Here is a 22,269-nt window from a genome sequence, read left to right as displayed (position 1 = left end):
CAATGAGGTAGGCACTGCAGAAATATATTTGGTCCTTAAATCAAAATATACTGATAAAACTGTTGCTCTGTGAAAACATAAACTTCCCAGCAAGCCAATACTGAATGAATTAAGGATAATTATAATTAAAAAAAAAAAAAAAGATTGCTGTGCATTTAAAATACAAAAAATTCCTTTATTTTTGAAAAAAAAAAATACTGTTAAACACAAAAATTTCAAATCCCTTTAACTGTTTTTATTGCTTTCAAACTACTGTTTTTAAATTTGTAGAATATATCCATTCAATATATATAGCTGTACCTTAACACATATATTAGTTAGGACTCACAGTAGCACTATTACTAATTAAAATTATTTTAGCCCTGTTAAGAATGAACCTGCAATTCATTCTGTCCTCAAGCTTTTTATCCCAGTTCTGCCTTCTTGGTTACAGTGAAAGATTAAAAAATACATATAATGTCCTTTTCAAATTGTTGGTTGACATTCTTGCTGTTTCTTTTTTTCTTCTTTCAAAAATGTTTTTCAGGATTGGATATTTAACAAGAAATTTTGTGACTTGTACTATCTTTTATTTATATTTTTCTCTTCACATCTATATTAGATAGGAATCTAGTCAAGCTGCTAGAAATTCTGAAACAGAATCTCAAACAAGACATAAGTTTACTCTTTCACATAACAGTTTAGATGGACAGAACCATTGGTATACAGCAGCTGCACAATGTCAGGGATGCAGGTTCCCTCTGTTTAATTGCTCTCCCATCCTCAACTGTGGCTTCCATCTCCTAATCCAATGTGGCTGCTCCAGCTTCAAGCATCATCTTTACTTTCATGCATGCATACTCAGTCACTCAGTCATGTCTGACTCTTTGCAACACCATGGACTGTAGCCTGCCAGGCTACTCTCTTCATGGGATTTTACCTTCAGTTAGCAGGAATAGAGAAAGGGGTAAAGGAACACATCCTTCTTTCTTTTGAGGCCATAATCTGAAATTTTTTGCACATAATTTCTGAAATGATTCAAAGCTTAACAGAAGACGTAGTGAAGTACTGAGATTATTGCACTTATGCACAGAATCATTGTAAATTTAATAGTCACAAATGCAGCTTCATACCAGGATCCTGGGTTCTGTTGAGGCAGCATTATTTTAGGTGATTTTCTAAAATGGCATGCATACAACTCTTAGTAAAGTTTGGAAAAGACAACATAAAAGCCTCCCTCAATTTATATAATTTCTGCATTTTTTTAAAAAAAATTGCTAAAACAGTGCAAAATAAACATAAAAAACTTAGTGTTGGATGTGAAATCAAATTAGGTCCTAGGCTTGGATAATTATAAGCATGCTTTTCACCTGCAGAAATGTCTAGCAGGATGTTTGAAAGTCATGGGATATGGATCAATTAATATTGTGTGGGACTTTCCCTTACTTTATGGGACACTTACCATCCCTGGCACCATGAAATTCCCCCCTCTACTTACTGTAACAACCAAAACAACTCCACAAATTTCCAAAATGTGCCCCCCACCCCAGGGACAATAAAATTAATATAGATAGCTCTAGAGCTACAAGGTATGTTGGCACCTACTCTAATTTCCAATGTGTCACAGATAACAATTTAACCATATATTTTGCTATGGTGTAACGAAGGGTCATAAGATTTCTAACCATTAGTGTACACACACACACACACACACATATATATGTATGTATACACCATTGCCACCCATCACCCGGTGCTGCATGTTAAGGTTTCTTTTAGGAAAACACACCACTTACCAGTACCTAATCATGCAGTTGTGAGTTTAACTTGCTATATAAAGGAACCCTAAACTGGCCAGATGTTTACTTACTTTTTATGTAAATGCTTTTCTAGGCACTCCAGGACTGATATGCACAGACTGATAATTTGGGGACCTTCTGTACACTTTTCATTTTACTCTACCATTCTCCAATATGTTTTCATTCCCTGCATCTACTATAGCTGCTCTAGCTCTAACTGTTCGATCTGTATTACAACTCTGTAAAGATATTTTAAAGCTATAATCTTTCCTTTGCAAGGAAAATCTCAAAAGCTACACAGACAACTTTTGCTTGCATCTCTTTCTCCAGAAATTACTATTTTTATTTTTGAGATTCTAACTCAAGTTGGTAACTCCAAACATCTAGTAGACATTGTTATACCAGACAAATGGCATAGTAAAACGAACCACAAGCTAGAAATTCTAATTCTGACTATGCTGCTAACTAGCTGCTACATCCTAGGAAGATCATTTAACTTCTATGGTTCTCTTTCTCCATCTGTAAGAAAAGGGAAGTTTAATAGCTTATTTCAAATTTCCAAAATTCAGATTATACTATAGTGCCAGATCTTATGACTAGACTCAATCTTAAACCCTTTTACATTTTCCTAAAAAATTATTTTACCCAGTCTCTTCAGCCTACTCATTGTAAGTGATTGATTGTTATTTCTAGAGTCCTTCCAGTGTTACAAAGTACATTAAAAATGCAGAATTTAATGAATAAAATTTACTTTGTGTCTTTATAATAATTCTTTTAGACAAATATGTACTGAACACTCATCACATGTGAGACACTGAAATAGACACAAGATATAATGGTGAACAAGACAGGCACAATTTCTTCCCTTGTATAGATACAGAGGCAGAAAGTAATTGTAGATTATAACAAGTGCTATGAAAGAAAAGTATAAATGTCTGGAAAAGGGACTAACAGAGGTGACCAGCTTTAGATAGGGCTATCACAAAAGACCAAACAGACTTTTAAGAGAGAATGAACTGGCTATGCAATGGAGGCAGAGGATGGGTGAGGGTGGGGGGCTTGGGAAGTTGAGTGGAAAGTGTGACCAGGGTGGCTAGAGAATAGTGAGGGCTGAGAGATGAGGGAAAGGGAAAATGCCCCAAGAAGAGAGTGGGAAAATAAACAGGGATGAGATCATACAGATACTGATAGGCCCTGAGAATGAATTTGAATGTGCACCAGTTTATTTTCTAGGAAGGGTTAAAACACTGAAGGAGTTCAAACAGGGGAACTGCATAAATCAATTTTCAGTTTGATGTCATTTCTGCTTTTGGTGAAAGGAAATAAAAGAGAAATATGAGAAACCAGTAATCCAAGGAGAAATGATATCAAAGACAGAGGGGTGGCAATAGAGAGAGAAAAATATTATTTACAAAGTACAATTTAAGAGGTTTAATTATACCTAATATCATAGAACCAAGAACCAGTCACATTTTGAGGTCCTACATTATGTCCTCCATGGGAGTATAAAGATACATGGTTGTCCCTACCCACTGAGAACTTATAATTTATTAAAGGAGCAACTAACATATAAAAATATCAATAATCATATAGAACCTCCCCTGACACCTTATAAAAAGTCATTTGTTTCTCTTAACAGGGAAAATATGTAGAAAACAAAGGTAATATTTGTGCCTTATAAATACAATTGTTATGGCTTATTGTAATGATAGCCTGATTTTCCTGTGTCAGTAACCAGAATGTGAGTAAAGTTCAGAGAGGTACTTCATTCATTTCCACATATATATTTTTCTGTATTTAGGCCAGATCTTGGACATGGGGTAGATACCAGATTGAAGCAGGTGGTGGGAAAATTAGAAGAACACTCAAGTTAGATGTTACCAGTATACCAAGCTCTCACGTACATACCTGCCTACAGAGATCCGGAACTCTGGCCTCTCATGGAGCAACTCTTAATTTAACTGTAGTTGATTTACAATATTGTGTTAGTTCCAGATGTTCAGCTTCAGATTCCTTTCCATTATAAGTTCTTACAAAATATTGAATATAATTCCCGGTGCTTTATAGTAAATACTTGTTTATTTATCTTATTTAAATGATATATATCTGCTAATTTCATACTCCTAAGTTATCCCTCACATTCCCCTTTCCCCTTTGGTAACTATAAGTTTGTTTTATATGTCTGTGAATCTGTTTCTGTAAAAAAGCTGATTTGTATTATTTGTTTAGACTTCACATAAAAGTGATATCATATTATATTTGCCTTTCTCTGGCTTACTTCACTTAGTGTGAGAATATCTAGATCAACCCATATTACTGTGATGGCAATATTAATTATTTTCTATGAGTAATATTCTATTATATATATATATAATATATATATATATATATCTCACATCTTCTTTATCCATTCATCTGTCGATGAACACCTAGGTTGCTTCCAAGTCTTGGTTACTATAAATAGTGCTTCTATGAATAATGGAGTGCATGTATTTCTTCAAATCTCTCCTGGATATATGTGCAGGAATGACATTACTGGATCATATGGTAACTCTATTATTATTTTTTTAAGAAACCTCCATACTGTTTTCCATAGTGCCTTCAACAATTTACATTCCCACCAACAGTGTAGAAGCATTTCCTTTTCTCCACACTCTATTCAGTGTTTATTTGTAGACAGTTCACTGATGGCCATTCTGACTAGCATGAGATGATACTTCATTGTAGTTTTGATTTGAATTTCTCTAGTTATTAGTGAAATTTAATAGCTTTCCATGTGCCTGTTGGCCATCTATGTGTCTTCTTTGGAGAAATTTGTATTTAGACCTTCTGCCTATTTTTTGATTAGGTTGGTTTTTTGATACTGAGTGGTATGAGCTAATCCATATATTTTAGAAATCAAGCGCTTAATTAACAGAAGGGTATAAATTTATCTCTGAGCATTCAATCCTGTTCCATTGATCTATATATCTGTTTTTGTGTCAATACCACACTGCTTTGATTACAGTAGCTTTGTAGTATTATCTAAAGTCTAAAAGATTATGCCTCCAGCTTTGTTATTTTTCCCTTTTCATGGTTCCCTATAAATTTTAAGATTATTTATTCTAACTCCTCACAGGTCTACTCTTGTAACTACTTTTGCCTAAATAAGAGAAAAACTCATAGATAACCAACATAAGCTATTTGCTTTCTAGAAATAATAAGAAACTGATTTAATTTCAAGTAACAAAAGAAGACCAATTGCAGCAAACAATCTCATTTAAAATGTACTATATTAGGAAAATCTTTTCAAAGCAATATCTTAGAATAAACTGACAGTAACTTGCCTCAGACTTAAAAGTCCTGGATGAAAAGCACAATACTTTTGGTGCTTAAATTACACTTTGAGGCAAATTTTCAAAAAATATTGACACTGGAGAACTTCTTATGATAACCTCATGGCACAGCGTTTGTACTCCATACCACAAGTCAAAAACTACCAGACTTTCACATTCATAATAATAACCTCGGTTTTTGTGGATGGTAATGTGAATGGCTCTCTGAGTTTGTCAAGAACAACAGGGATAAGGAAAATTTTAAAAAGCTGGAGGCCTAATACTTATGACCATTCCCATTCCCATAATGCTTTTTTCAGGAGAAGGCAATGGTGATTCTGATATCCTGGACACAATTTAAACTGAGTAATAACACATTGCCTACTTAAATGCACCCTGTAGTTTCAATTAGCTGAGCATGCTTCTGAACATGATTTGGCTATTAGGCAAGGCATGTTAAAGCCAGCATGCATTGTTTCAGTGGTGAATGAAAGGGTATTCTCATCTAGAAGCAACTATGCAAGAGTAAGGATATAATTGAAACATTTTTAATGTACAATATAGTGACAGTTATTAATACTGTATTTTGTAACTGAAAGTTGCTAGGAGAGTAAATCTGAAAAGTACCCAAGGGAAAAAAATTGTAACTGCTTGTGTGCGTGAGTGCATGCGTACTGAGTTGCTTCAGTCATGTCCGACTCTTTGTGATCCTATGGATGGTAGTCCACCAAGCTCCTCTGTCCATGAGATTCTCCAAGCAAGAATACTGGAGTGGATTGCTAAGCCCTCCCCCAGGGTGTTTTCCCTACCCACGGGTTGAACCCATATCTCTTGCCTATCTCCTGCGTCAGCAGGTGGATTCTTTACGACGAACGCTACCTGGGAAGCCCACTGTAACTGCATATGTTGACAAATGTTAACTAAACTTGTTGTCATCATTTTGCAATTTACACAAATATCAAGTCACACGTTATACATCTGAAATCAACATAACGTTGCTTGTCAATTATACCTCAATAAAAAATAGAATATATGGGCCCTAACTTGCAAATGTTTTCTGAACACTAGGGTCAATAACACTTTTATAAAATTTCATGTGAAGTGAAGTGAAGTGGCTCAGTCGCGTCCAACTCTTTGAGACACCATGGACGGTAGCCTACCAGGCTCCTCCATCCATGGGATTTTCCAGGCAAGAATACTGGAGTGGGTTGCTATTTCCTTCTCCAGGAGATCTTCCTGACCCAGGGATTGAATCCGGGTCTCCCGCATTGTAGGCAGACACTTTAACGTCTGAGCCACCAGGGAAGACGGGCACAATAAAAGACAGAAACCGTATGGACCTAACAGAAGCAGAAAATATTAATAAGTGGCAAGAATACACAAAAGAATTATAAAAACAAATCTTCATGACCCAGATAACCACAGTGGTGTGATCACTCTCCTAGAGCCAGACATCCTGGAATGTGAAGTCAAGTGGGCCTTAGGAAACATCACTACGAACAAAGCTAGTGGAGGTTATTCCAGTTGAGCTATTTCAAATCCTAAAAGATGATGCTGTGAAAGTGCTGCACTCAATATGCCAGCAAATCTGGAAAACTCAGCAATGACCACAGGACTGGAAAAGCTCAGTTTTCATTCCAATCCCAAAGAAAGGCAATGCCAAAGAATGCTCAAACTACTGCACAGTTGCACTCATTTCACATGCTAGCAAAGTAATGCTCAAAATTCTCCAAGCCAGCCTTCAACAATATGTGAACAGAGAACTTCCAGATATTCAGTGTGGACTTAGAAAGGTAGAGGAACCAGAGATCAAATTGTCAACATTCGTTGAATCATAGAAAAAGCAAAAGAATTCCAGAAAAACTTCTGCTTTATTGACTATGCTCAAGCCTTCGACTGTGTGGATCACAACAAACTGTGAAAAATTCTTCAAGAGATGGGAATACCAGACCGTCTTACCTGCCTTCTGTGAAACCTGTATCTAGGTCAAGAAGCAACAGTTAGAACTGGACATGGAACAACAGACTGGTTCTAAATTGGGAAAGAAGTATGTCAAGGCTGTATATTGTCACCCTGCTTATTTAACTTACAAGAAGAGTGCATCAAGTGAAATGCTGGGGTAGATGACGCACAAGCTGGAATCACAATTGCTGAGAGAAATACCAATAACCTCAGATATGCAGATGATGCCACCCTTATGGGAGAAAGCAAAGAGGAACTAAAGAGCCTCTTGATAAAAATGAAAGAGGAGAGTGAAAAAGCTGGCTTAAAACTCAAATTTAGAAAAACTAAGATCATGGCATCCGGTCCCATCAGTACATGGCTAATGGATGGGGAAACAGTGACAGACTTTATTTTCTTGGGCTGCAAGCTCACTATGGATGGTGACTGCAGCCATGAAGTCAAAAGACTCCTTGGAAGAAGAGCAATAACCAACCTAGACAGCATATTAAAGAGCAGCGACGATCCTTTGCCAACGATGGTCTACATAGTCAGTGCTACAGCTTTCCAGTAGTCATGTATGGATGTGAGTGAAGTGAAAGTGAAAGTCGCTCAGTCATGTTCTGACCCCATGTTCTCTGCGACCCCATGGACTATACAGTCCATGGAATTCTCCAGGCCAGAATACTGAAGTGCGTAGCCTTTGCTTCTCCAGGGTGTCATCCCAGCCCAGAGATTGAACTCACGTCTCCCGCATTTTAGGCAGAATCCTTAACAGCTGAGGCACAATGGAAGTGAATTGAGCCATAAAGAAAGCTGAGCACCAAAGAACTGATCCTTTTGAACTGTGGTGTTAGAGAAGACTCTTGAGTCCCTTCGACTTCAAGGATATCAAACCAGTCAATTCTAAAGGAAATCAATTTGAATATTCATTGGAAGGACTGATGCTGAAGCTGAAGCTCCAATACTTTGGCCACCTGATGCAAAGAGCTGTCTCATTAGAAAAGACCCTGATGCTGGAAAAGATTGAAGATGGGAGGAAAAGGGGATGACAGAGGACAAGATGGTTAGATGGCATCACTGGCTCAATGGACATGAGTTTGGGCAAACTCCTGGAGATAGTGAAGGACAGTGAACCCTGGCTTGCTGCAGTCCGTGGGGTTGCAAAGAGTCGAACACGACTGAGTGACTGAACAACATTTTCACTCCTAGGAGAAGCATAGCATCTGAGAATATAGTGTTCTACTATTTTGATTATCAATTCAATACATAGAAGTTTGGTTTTATTGCCTAGTATGAATACCTAGTTAAAAACCACATAATAACATTCCAAAGCTCAAAAAAATAAGGGATATTCATAACCCAGTAATGAATTAATCAGATTTTATAATAAATATGTCTCAGCAAATAATACTGATTAAAGAAATCCTATTCCTCTATTTCAACATTTCTTCCATTGTTCTACAAAAAACTGGTGTCCTTGGAGAGCTTAACAGAAGTTCATCAATAGTTTCTGTTATCTAACAAGTTTAGAATATACTGAGTTGAATAAAGTTAAAAACATTTTATTTTTTTCACAATGCCTTACTAATATGCTAATTCTTATTTTGAACTCCAAGAAAGAGGATACATATATGGAACTATATTTTCCCAAGGCATGTGACTGTAAGAACCCTGGAACATTTACTATTATATGATATGTTTTTTCACTGGTTATTCTCTCTACTGGCCTTAAGGGTCTTGCCCTTTCACTTCCTTCAAGTCATTTGCCCAAATGGCACCTTCTCAGTGGGACCTACTGTCACTAAACTGTTTAAAATGTCAATCTCTACACTTATCCATTTGGCAATCCTGATTTACCGTATCTGTTTTATCTGTTATCCACTGCATTTATCATCTACATCATTAAGTAATTCATTCTGTTTATGTTCTGATTTCTTCCATTAGAAAGAGAGCTTCAAGAAGGCAGGAATTTTTACTTTTCTTACTTTGTTGCGTATCCACTTGTTAGAATAAGGCCTAGCATATATTATGTTTTCAATAAATATTTGTTGAATGAAGGAGAAAAGGGAATGGTTTTCAAATATTTTTAAACTAAAGATGTGTCATGTAAATAATATTTCCTTTTCTCTTGTTGTGGAACTTATGATGCATATTACAATCAGTTATGTCTTAGAATCTAGCAAATATTATCAGGGAACACTTGCATTTTTTTGCAACTCATTGCTGCCAGAGTTAATTTAGCATGTGTTAGGAAAGAAAGAATTTAATGTCATTCATGACTTTTCTTTCTCTAATTTTCATCTCCCCCCTTCCTCCACCTGAAATTAATTTTTTGCCAAGTTGCCAAGCCCTGACAACTCTATTTCAATAATAACTTCCTTATTAATACCCTTGTCTCCTTTCCCACTAGGAAGAGCACATTTGGGGGGGGATAGCAGGCAATAATCCTGGGGAGGAGGCCAGAACTTATCACAGGTGGCCTTCAATGCAATTAGACGTTCTGTGGGAAGCAATTGTGAGCCCTGCATTGGTTTAAACAAGATTGGAATTTTTAGAAAGTTATCTCTGACAGTGATGTGTCAAATGGCCGGGACATCAGCGTGATCCTCATTTCTAATTCTACACTAACTCTTGATTTCCCTTCTTGTGATGCTCTTTCCATCAGTTTTTCATGAGTTCTCTCTTTGGTTACCTGCTCACATCTCAGACCTGCTAATTTTCCAAGAGTCTAGATATGCAATGTAACACAGGCTCAATGCTATCTGTGTCCCGTCTCCTCTGAGATCTTGCAGCCTCCATGCATAGACTGATCAGAAGAAAAGGGTCAAAGGGAATGGGGGGTATGACATGTATTTCCTATTATAATATCCTAAAATTCTCTATAATATAAATTAATGCTATTTTGCAAATGAAGGAACTTCAGTTCAAAAAAATTAAAGATTTGGGCATTCACTGGCAGTCTAGTAGTTGGGAGTCAGTGCTTTCACTGCCCAGGCCCAGGTCCAATACCTCTTTGAGGAACTAAAGTCCCACAAGTCTTGTGGCACAGCCAAAGAAAAAAATAAGTAATTTTACTGAATTTCACATAGGTGGTGAGGTTCAAGCCTAAAGCATCCCAAAAGAATAAATGTATAATACTGACTGACTTCAAATGAACTCATCCTAAAGGGTACAATGTATACGTTACATGAATTATCGCATTTAAATTCCAAAAGCCTTAAGAGAAGCTGTATTTTTTATCCCCATTTTACAGATCAGGAGACTAAATTTAGAAAAATAGAGTAAATTGTCTAAACTTACACTACTATGAAATGATGGTTCTAGGAGTAGAGCCCATTTTATCCAACTGAAGTAAGACACCCCAACCCCCATATCATCAATAAACTCCAGTGTTTTCCACCATGCCATCTTGCTTCCTATGGTGTGGACAAGGAAACATATTGGCCCTGCCCTGAGCATCACTACATGGTGGTCTGTAAGCCTTGGTATCAGTGAGCCCTCTGCTCCCCCTGCTGTGAACAAACCAGCAGTAGCCATCTATCTTGCCAGTGTTTGTAGGGAGGAAGGGACCACCCTGGACAGATCAGTGCCCTGAAAACTGAAAATCCCTTTTACCATGCCTTTTCCTATTTCACTTTAATAATTTACATCCCCTCCACCATTGCCTCTACCACCCTCCCCTACAATTGTTGGGTAAGACAAAGCTCTAAAGGATAAAATACAAAATTACAGTTAAATTTCAACTGTCAAAGCAAAAAAGTCCTATATAAATTTTAAACATTTATCCTTATTTTTCTACTCAGGACTGTGGGTTACATGGAAGCTTAGCAGCATTTCATTTGGAAACCCAGAGACTGGCTTCTCCTTTTTTCTTTCATATTTGTTTTTGGTTGGTTTTTTATAATTGAGGTTCAGGATATAGATATCTAAATTATTGATAGTTGTTGCATGCTTAGTATCTTTGTATCAAAGGAGTTACTACTCAAAACAGTCTATATAATACAAAGATTGGCACAAATAAAGACTTAGAAAATTTTAATTCCCATAGATGTGATGATAAGACACAATAAAAAAGAAAAGCCAGAAGCATCACAAATGTATTTACACTATGCTCAGATGTGAAGGAAATGGGGTTACTTTAAGATTCAGGCCTTATTCATAATCCCACACCCACCAGGTAGTTTAGAAAAAACATTTTAGTTAAATTCAAATTTTTGATTCACTCTTATTTGGTAATTCTTTCCATCTCTTTATGTAACCTATTTTCTGCCTAGATGAGTCAGGGAAATGCTTGTCAGAGTTCTGCCCTCTCCACCTGGATATACAAAGGATGGATGAGGTATCTGTAATCTTATAGGAGAATACTCTTTGAGTATATGAGGTGTCTTCTAAGCTCTTCTGGTTTGGCCTACTCCCAGAACTGGTAACGTCCTAGAGTGACTTGTCCACACCCTGGGCAATCCAATGCCACCATTGCTAGAAATTGTCTTTAATGACGATCACTCTTATTTACTAAACTCCGACAGTGCTTTGGGGCACTGTTTATCATTGCTAATTGGAATCCTTCTCCACTTTTGATGATGAAGTGTAGTCCCTGCTATGTGACTGTGATCCCAACAGGACTTTAGTCTATATTGGATGACTTCATTCCCTTTAGCAAACTCCTTCACCCAAGTTGCTAGGCAGGTCCTTCAACTACTTTCAGTCAGCTTTTTCTGGTTCATTCCATAGGATGCTCAGAAACTTCTGGATAGCTACCATACCATACAGGAGCTGAGGGGGACTCTGAGGCACCTAATTCAGACCTTTGTGTGCAAAACCATATTAAGTCATTAAATTTAATTTGGTGTTACAGGCCACCCTGCCCCCCACCCCCATTTAAGCAGAAGTTTGTGAGGTAACAGCTTCCAATATCCTTGTGGAGGGCAGAAATCACTCCTCAGTTATTCCCCCCAACCTTTCTATAAGATCTCTTCAGTTGTCCTCTCCCACTGAAAACCTTCCCACCTCCAGGGATTAGTGAAGAGAAGAAAAGCTGGAGTAGTGCTCACCTACCTTCCTATCTTTTTCTACCCAGGATCCAATAGGAACAGAGAAGCTGGACATGTCCTGCCTTCTTCCTAACCTGTCCCATTCACCTCACATTTAAGACTCTCTAGTATTTTCTGGCCAGCTTCTTGATACCTTAAAGAAGAAATAAAGGAATTTAGAAAATCCTTTTCTTTCAAGCAACCAAAATTTAATGACTATTGTCTCAAAAGAGTAAGGCTTCTGAGATCCAAAACTGATCAATGGCTTCTTTGTTCTAACCCTGGGAATGCCCAGCACCTTCCCTGGGGCTACATGCTCAGGAAGTAGAAGGGGACTTGATTTGCAAGGGAATTCAATTTAAAGGAGAATATAAGTACTTTGATTTATTATTTCAAATGATTCAAATGTTATTTCAAATATGATTTCAAGTAATTCTCATTATAACTCCCACTAAAATAACATTATGTTCTGACTATGTCAGATTCTACGCTCCAACATTATTTTATTTTTTTACTTAACTCTTACAATAAACCTATTGTGAAAGACTGATTACACCTATTTTCAGAGAGGAAGACCAAGGCTCAGAATGGTTCACACAGTTGGTAGGGAGGTCTTACTCTTATCTCCTGCAGTCTAGAATAGTGTTTCTCAGTATGACTACAAATCACAGTGAAAGTAAAAGAAAGAGTCTTTCAGTCATATTCGACTCTGCGATCCCAAGGACTGTGGCCTACCAGGTTCTTCTGTCCATGGGATTCTCCAGGCAAGAATATCGGAGTGGCTTGCCGTTCCCTTCTCCAGGGGACCTTCCTGACCCAGGGACCAGGCCCAGGTCTCCATGCAGGCAGATTCTTTGCCATCTGAGCCTCCAGAGAAGCCCACAACTCCCAGATGAAATACAATTTATGTCACAATTCAAATATACACATTAACAAAACAAGAGTTCCATATAACAATTTTAATTTCTACTCATTTTCTTATATTTTATGCAATATGTTCTTTTTTTTTTTTTTTTTTTAATGCTGGCCACAACCAACTAAATAAACTTCACAACCTACTAAAGAGTCATAATTGACAGTTGAAAAATGCTGCTCCAGCACCTATGGTATTACTACTACTGAATTCTAATAGAAATTACTTCAAACTATTTAGCCATTTGGGCTTCCCGGGTAGCTCAGTGGGTAAAGAATCTGCCTGTAATGCAGGAGACGCAGACTCAATCCTTGGTACAGGAAGATCCCTGGAGGATGGCATGGCAACCCACTCTAACATTCTTGCCTGGAGAATTCCATGGACAGGGGAGCCTGGTAGGGGCTATAGTTCATGGGGTCACAAAGAGTCAGACACAGCTGAAGTGACTGAGCACACATGTAGCTATTTGGAAGTCAGACTAAGGTTATTTTTTGTGTACATGTTGTGACTGGGAGAGCTCAACTATGAAAGACTTGAAGCAAGTAAAATAGTAAAATGTCCATTTTTACTGTTGAGAATTAGCTGTAAAACTCCTTAGCAAGAGAAAATCCAGAAGCTGAATAAACAGAGATTTGTGGTTTAAACACTTACCATTGCAGAAAGTCATCTTTTTAAATTAGGCCTTTCAGAACTTATATCTAGATATTTTCACCCTCCATTTTGATCTGCAGACTTAATTACATCTCAGGATTTTATTTTTTTCCCCAAGGATTTAGATTAAAATGCAGCATTGATTCCTTCAAAATTGTATTCCAAATCTGTAGTTTCAAAAGAGAAAGACTTCCCTGAGATCCAAACTCTTGGATGATAAAAGATTTGTCAGTGGACATTCTGCACTTAGAATATGCAAGATATACCTAGGGTTGATAACACCAATTAATAATTTTGGAATCAATGAGTGACATATCAGGAAACAGAAAGTAAAGAAAATGTTCAAAGATTGCAAGGTCATAAAACCTAGTAAAAGCCAACAAATGTCTGCTTTTTCAGCTCTAGAATCATTACAAGACTATGTGCTGGAGTACCTTGCTTTAGGCAAATTTCAAGCAAATTAAGAAATGGGCCTTCTCTTGTGTTTACTTTCTAGTTCTCACTAAATTATACCTCTGACCTCTGAAGCATATGCAATATACCAGGATGTGGTTATAAATGAGATTACTATTACCAGGCAGACACTTTTGGTGTGCTGGAAGTACTAATCCATCAGGTACCTACTGAAGCCAAATGGATGACATTAGTACCTCTTAGTTGGGGTTAGGTTTTCAAGATGTACAACTGGATGCCAAACCAGATGCTTTTGAAAACAAGGGGAAAAGCTGTTCAAAACATGGCAAAGAAAAGTGTACTTGAGTAAACGCTAGGAGACCTGAGTTCTAATGCCACAACCAACCACCACCATAAATTAGTTTTAGAAGCCTTGCAAAGTTATTTAGCCTAGTTAAACTCAGAGATCTCACCTATAAATATCTCCTGTAGCTTATCATCTGTCAATTGTTTCATAGCTACTAATATTATACCAAATATTCATTATTACCCTCAAATTGCATGAGATCAAAAATCACCTTTTAGAATCATTATTCTCAGCACTTCAGAGAATACTGTAACTTTTTTCTAGATTCTATTCCCACTTCGAAAAAACTAGCAGTTGGGTTTTCAGGATAGGGTTAAAAAAAAATGTATAAACAAGATTGTGGGAGGAGAAACTCATATAACCTGCAGGGGGCACTAAGGTACTTTTAGAGAAAGAATCAGATGAATGGGCACGAAAGGTACCTGTTACCCCAAATGTAAGGAGGCAAATGTGAAGAAAGGAATAGAGGTCTTCATTTATCATATGATTCTGCTACTTGCTGCTTTCTCTCTCAAGTAGATAGCCTAGACAGCAATCAGTGATTATAAAAGATAAACTAGGATACGAGAGGGAAAAAAAATTCCAAAAAAGAAGCTTCTCTCTACAGATTTGATAAATGAACATTTGCCACCTAATAACTCCAGGATTTACTGTTTAGTCAGGATTAGGAAATCCAAGGAGAAATGTTCAGAGTTCATGACATTGATTATTGGCAGAACTGTGGTAAATTGCTGAAAGGAAGCTTAGTTATTCCTTTATAGGGTAGAGTCAAAAGGAGATCACAGATGGAAGACTCAAGTCAATGCCTTATTTTGCAGGAAGGAACGAATTGGACTAAGAATGATGTCCAGAATGCACTTACCTTTGTATAAACTTAACAGTTTGTAAAGCCCTTTTGTATAGATAGTATCTAATTTATTCCTCATGATGACCATTTTATATTTGAAGGCTTATGGAGGTTAAGTGGTTTGCCTAAAGTCACACAATAAATTTCAAGAGAGGGATTTTTAATGAAAATATTCATTTCTAGTAATTTTTAATAGGTCATTATGCTGCTCTACCTACCAAGTATGTTTGGAGGGACTTATTCATGATGAGAAAATTCTGTCCAAGAGAGGTCAGTTTATATTTTAAAGTGAAAATCAAATGGCAGATAGCCACAAAACAAAATAAGGAAAATTTCTCATCACATGCTTTGTAGTTCCAAGAAGCTAACTGGATGTTCACAACATTGTCGAGCCAACACAAATGGCTAATCTTAACAGTACGCTATATTGGCAGTCATGTCGTCTGCCTGATCAACAATGTGCCACGCTGCTTAAAATTTATCTCCTTACAACTCTCCTTGGTGAAAGTATCATCTCTAAGAGGTCTCTGTCAGAAAGTAAATAGAATTCTAGGAATAGAAGTTAATAGAAGTAGAACCATGTTTGCCTTCTTTCCACCTGGCCCTCCCTACCCGTTAACAAAATTCATTTAGTTCAAATGTTGATATTTCAAAGCCCCAAAGCCAAAGGAAATCTGGAGTCACAACAGGAAGAACAGGTTTGGGTGTGAACTCCAGCTGGAGGCCTCAGGTCTCAAGATGAGACACAGTGATGTCATGAGCTTGAGAAGGGTTTTGAATTCAGACACGGGTGGAAACCCAGCTCTGCCCCTTAGAAGTTCTTAGACTTATTGAGTCCTTTTTCATATTTGTCAAATACTGATAAAATACTGATCCTGAAAGTTGATGTAATGATCAGAAATAGTACATGCAAATGTATGATGCATAATAAATCCTCAGTAAATGGTAATTGGAATTTAGGATCTCTGATGGCTTGGTGGAAAATGTAGCACAGAGCAATGTTGAAAGCCCTGAAGAACTTTGGCCTCTTTCCCAAGCCTGCCACCGCCAGCCCTGACCAGATCTTATTGTGGGTCTACATATGCCAAGGCCAAGGACTCTGTCAGAAGACATCTTTTGTCTGAGTGTCACTTTAAGTTCCCAAGTGTAAGGATTTATTATGCTTTGATTCGAACAAGTCCTCCAAGATCAAAGATGGATTCTGAAAGTTAGTTGTCAAATGAATAAACGATTGTGGAAATATAAAAGCAAAGCAATTCATGTTGCCTTAGGAATAGCTCATTTGCAAAATCTAATATGCTATTACATTGACATATTTTCTCATTTCATCTATTAAATCCTCCATGTTAGTAAAACTAATTTGTCACAACCAAATACTACAATTATGTATATTTATGTTCACATTCTATGTGTATAGTCTGCCTATAGTGTCTAACAAAACCTCAGTCTGATTTGAAAAAATCAGGAAATGAAGGTCCAAATATGAATAACAGCCTCTGTATTTCAAATATCTTTGAGTGTGGCTATATTTTTTTTTAATCTTCTGAAAGTCATACCTTTATAAAACTTTAGTCCTTCTAACATGTCGGCGATTTAGAAGTTGTTCTTAAGGAAAAAAAACAACCTCAAATTGGAACACCTCTGGATATAACACCATGAATTGAAACACACACAAGTGAACAGTAGTGTGTAAGTAGGACTGCTCATGAGATACCGACCTAGAGGGGGATTCACTTTCCTGTTCCCTGATTTTTTGCTCTAATCTTCCATCCAGGACATGGCCTATTTTACTTGAATTTGCCTGCAGTTGGCCTGGGGAAAACGTTTATATAAAGACCGACCTCTCTTTTTTGTGGTATAGATGAATGCACTAGTTTAAACTCCTCTTTAATTGTTGACTAAGATCTTGAAGAGTTCTTCAGGCTCTACCAGGTCCTAGAAGAGTCTATTGAGGGTCTCAATCTTTTTCTTCCTGCTAAGTTCTTTTTTTCTGTTAGGCTGATAAACTCCTAAATTATTGAAAAGCAGTTGTTTGAGAGGGATTTAACATATTCTCATGGGGTTTCTAGATGTAGGGGAAATGTATTTGGGCCTAGGATTAATTGGTCTCTAGCACAATAAGACCTTGTTGACTTCTATTTCTAGTTCTAAAAAGGTTGCTGGAATGTGATAGAAACGCTGAGCTACTTTTCAGAGAATCCCGTTGCCATTCAGTACCCTGTTCCCTCTAATTCCCCTCCCAATACGGATATCTCTCTATAAATTTTAGTCTTTAAAATTAAGATTTCAGGTAATTTGATGTTCATTTTGTTGCTGTTGTTCAGTTGCTAAGTCATATCCAACTCTTTTGCAAACCCATGGACTGTAGCCCTCCAGGCTCCTCTGTCTATGGAATTTCCCAGGGAAGAACACTGGAATAGGTTACCATTTCCTTTTCCAGGAGGTTTTCCCAACCCAGGAATTGAATCTGGATCTCCTGCGTTGCAGGCAAATTCTTTACCACTGAGTCACTGGGGAAACCCTCGATGTTCACCAGGTAAATGCTAGCTGCTGCTAAGTCACTTCAGTCGTGTCCGACTCTGTGCGACCCCATAGACGGCAGCCCACCAGGCTCCGCAGTCCCTGGGATTCTCCAGGCAAGAACACTGGAGTGGGTTTCCATTTCCTTCTCCAATGCATGAAAGTGAAGTCACTCAGTCGTGTCTGACTCTTAGCAATCCCATGGATGGCAGCCTACCAGGCTCCTCCGTCCATGGGATTTTCCAGGCAAGAGTACTGGAGTGGGGTGCCACTGCCTTCTCTGAAATGCTAGCTAGATAAGGTAAAAATGAAGAGAAGAAAAACAGAAGGGAAAGGAAGGACAGGAAAGGGGAGGGAAGGGGAGAGGAGGGAGGAAGAGGAAAAGAAAGAAGAAACAAAGCCAAGTCAGGACACCACGCGGTCTGACGAAGGCGAAAGTCTGATCAGGCTCCTGAAAGGGTTTAAACTGTTAATTTTCACATATTGCTCAAGTAAGCAAAACTAAAGGCATTTAATTTTTCTAATAATCTCAGACATGGTTTCCTTGTAATGTACTACACAATCTGTATTGATTACTCTGTGAGGGAGATACGCATTTAATAAACATGTATTCCAAAGTGAAGCGTAAAATCAAAATTTAAATTACTATATTTGAAAGCCCAGTGTATCAAAACAAAATGTCGACTGGGGAGGAAAAAAAAGACTTACATTTCAAATGTTTGTTGAGAAACTGATTCATAATAGGCATTAAGATGAACAGGGCAAAAACAGGCAGCAGAGGACCAGAGAAATAAATTCTATACTTTTTCAGACAGGATCAGGCATGTTCAGGGTGGTATGGCTGTAGACTGTACTTTTTCAAAACAAATTAGATGTAAGGATGTCTTCCATGAGATCATTTAGGGACAGGAAAAAAAAATAAAGCTTAGCTGTGAGTTATGAAAGAAGAATAAATTTTTATGCTTCTGGAAAACAAATAAATTTTACAGTAGTATTTAAAAAGTGTTGAATTCTTAAAAATATTTAAATATTAATTCACTAAATATGTCATTTATATGCATGTGATAAAGATTAGATTTTAAGCTTTTAGCATTATTTACAAAGGGCATTATTTACACAGAAGAGCAAATTAATTTGCCAAATTTAAAAAACCAGTTTCTGAACTTTTAGTATCCCCCAAAGCGGTCTATGCAACTATGCAAAAATTTTACACATATTTAATGTTCTGCAGAAGAGGTCTGTAAGAAAGGAAATTATAAATGTGCAAAGTAGTAAATAGGAGGGGTGATTAAAAGGAAAAGCAAATTTATATTTGTAGTAGTAGAGGGGACTCTTGTTTTTGATTTGTTATATGCTTTAATCTGGCATGCTATTTCACCCTTCATGACACACATCAATACCTTCTTTATGTCTGACTATTACCACTCATTTAAAAATCTATTTTACATGATTCTTTCAGCCAAAAATGGACCATAATGACACAGAATACAGCATGTGCTTCATAAATTCTGTAAGAATCAATACTTTGGCTGGAAATTTGTCAGTCTCTCAAAGTTATGCATCATTAAACTTTACTGTTATTACAGTGGGCTCTTCTTCATATTGGAGAAACGCTTCTAGAGCCAGGAGAGGTTGAGAGAAGCAAAAGCTGCTTGCAGTGGGATATACACCTTCAGATGATGCTTAATTTGCAAAATGCAAATAGAACAAAAGCTATTTTGCTTAGGTATGGGTAGATAGTTTCTAAAAATCAGGTTACTTTTATCTAAAGGTCACATAGATGATATCCAAACAAGTTTGGAAAATATGAAAAATTCCCACCTACCGATCAGATTCCACCTTTCTTCTAATACTGACAATTATATCAGGCAGATTCAGACACAGATGACTCCTGAATTCCTCACTCATTTTACACTGCTCCCTGGATTAACTTGTAATGAGAACACTCTGATGCCTTTTGTTCTGCCCTCTGTGAGAGGCAGTTGCTGATTGTCATAATAACTAGTCTGTGTGGACACCTTTTCAGCCACACCTATAGGGATTCTAGCTGTAATCATGAACTTACCAAGGGCCTCATCAGCATCAAATGTTAACAGAGTTCCTTTTATGTACTGTCTCCTGCTTGTGTCTCTAGTCTCACCAGTCAAGACTGCACTATCCTTCTAAACAGAAAAACTATTTAAAGTGGCCAGAACAGACTGAGCTCTTGCTATTAGGTTCAAGACCTTGAATCTTGTCCAAGGTCTTGCCCTTTCTCATCTCAACTATTACTATCTTTATGACCTCAGAATATTTGTCATCTTCTCTGGGAAGTCCTCCCTGATCACCTTAGATTGAGTAGTACTTCTGTATTTATTGAACACCCTTATATTGCCCTTCATTGTCTTTTTACTTAATGAAATTGCCTATCTATTGTCCAGTTTCTTGATAACAATGACAGTTTCAGTAGGGACTGTGTGGTAGTTACCATCATACCTCCTTGCCTAACCCAAGGGCTGGAACATAGCAGGTGCTCAAAAAGCCATTAATGAATAAATGAATGAAATCTTCTATGTGCAAAGTAGAATGGTAAATTCTAAAAATCTCAGAGTTATTAATCTTAGCTCTTGTTCTTGATGGCTTACAAATAATGTAAGTAAAACAGTGTAGACATGGTGTTTTGAATTTTTCTAAGAAGGAAAAGAACTGAAAAAAAAGCACTCACTAAGAAAACAAAAATTATTTTCATCAGTTACAGGAAAGTCTTATTTTCTTTGTGATAACACCCTCAATTGATTATTTCTCAAATTAGTCATGTATAGACTACATGAAAAAGTAAAAAACAAATGACCTTTTGAATGAAGGAATTATTTGAAGTCGTATGTGTGTGTGTATGTAAGTTGCTCAGTCATGTCCAACTCTTTGTGACCACATGGACTGTAGTCCATTATTCTCCTCTGTCCATGGAATTGTCCAGGCAAGAATACTAGAGTGGGTAGCCATTCCCTTCTCCAGGGGATCTTCCTGACCCAGGGATTGAACCCAGGTCTCCGGCACTGCAGGCAGATTCTTTATCACCTGAGCCACCAGGGAAGCCCCATATGAAGTCGTAATACCTTTTAAATACAGTTTCACTTATTCCTATAACTGAAACGTCTCACCAACTGGTTTGTTGACGCCTTCAGGGTCACATTGCCACATTGAAGCGTTTGAAGTGCAAAGATTCCTTTATATTCATTCCTTTACCCAGCATTTCAGCTCCAGTATATTTCCAAGTTTGGCCTGGGCTCTTAAAATTCATTCTTGGGTGGGGCTGGGGGTGGTGGGGAGGAAAAAGGCCTGATTCTCATTTCCTAAGCAAGTTAATACAATAAAGTACTTATAATAGTCCCTGGCACCCGGTTAACTACCAATTATGTTTGTTATTCTTATCTCATACCCCTGATATCTTCAAACTTCCCTTTCAAAAGCACTATATCTAAGCCTAAAAGCAAGTACAGATGGAGGAAAAAAGTGATATAATAAACCTTGCAGCAAATTCTGGAACTATTTCATACATTTAAAATTATAGTTCAGAGTTCAGCCATTTGAGCTGGCTGCTAAACAATAGACATTGTGCCTGGTCTGGGTAGGCGTAAGCAAGCTGGGATCTGACACAGGTGGGATCTTCACTTCACTGGCCGTCTGTTCCCTCTTACTTCCATAATGTTCACCTCCAATTTTTCTATCAGCCTGCAGGAGATGTTGGGTGTTAGTCATCCTCCCACCACTTTCAGAGAGACAATGTAGCCTGATAGGCTTTAGAGTAAAAACTTCCTGCATTTGAAAACAGCCCTATCATTAGCAGCCCTGAAACTCCTTTTTTATTTGTGAGGATGGAATTGATAATAACCAGTCATAGTTTAAAATCTATTGAGGATAAGTGCTAATTAATATAAAATTAATGGCATAGGTATGCTCTGATCTTCAGGAGAGAAAAAACTCTTTTAAGTAGGTAACTGATTAATGTCAGTCATGAAGGATATAAATACTATGAAGAACTGGTATCATGTTCAGTTCAATAGTGCTCTTGTGTGTCGAAGTATGTGGCCTGTGCCCAACAGGCTATGGCCCATGTTTTTTTAAATGTGCCTACCTCACCATTTTGCATTTGTTTAGAATTCAACATGTATTTTTTAACAGAACGGAACTGACAAGAATCAGTAATGACAGTTAAATATCATGCTCTTAAAAGATCAGAACATTACTGCAGTTTTTAGACAGAAGAAATTAAGTACCAAGAAGAAGAGACACTTTTTTCTAATTTATACAAGGACACTTATGTGAGGCTTGCCCCTCCCTGTCTCTACAATGCCTGTAACTAACCAGGCTGAGCAAACAGTAGGATGTTAATAAATACTTGGTGAATGACCAAGTGACGCAACAAAATATTTCAAAGAGCATGGGTATTATGAAGGGTTGAAACAACAGAAGGCAATATTGTGAATGGTCAAGAACACAGACTCTAAAGTCAAAATCACCTGGACTCAAGAT

This window comes from Dama dama, chromosome 20, assembly GCF_033118175.1.
Source record: "Dama dama isolate Ldn47 chromosome 20, ASM3311817v1, whole genome shotgun sequence".
In the NCBI taxonomy this organism is placed as follows: Eukaryota; Metazoa; Chordata; class Mammalia; order Artiodactyla; family Cervidae; genus Dama; species Dama dama.
Note: the sequence above shows the minus strand (reverse complement) of the source record.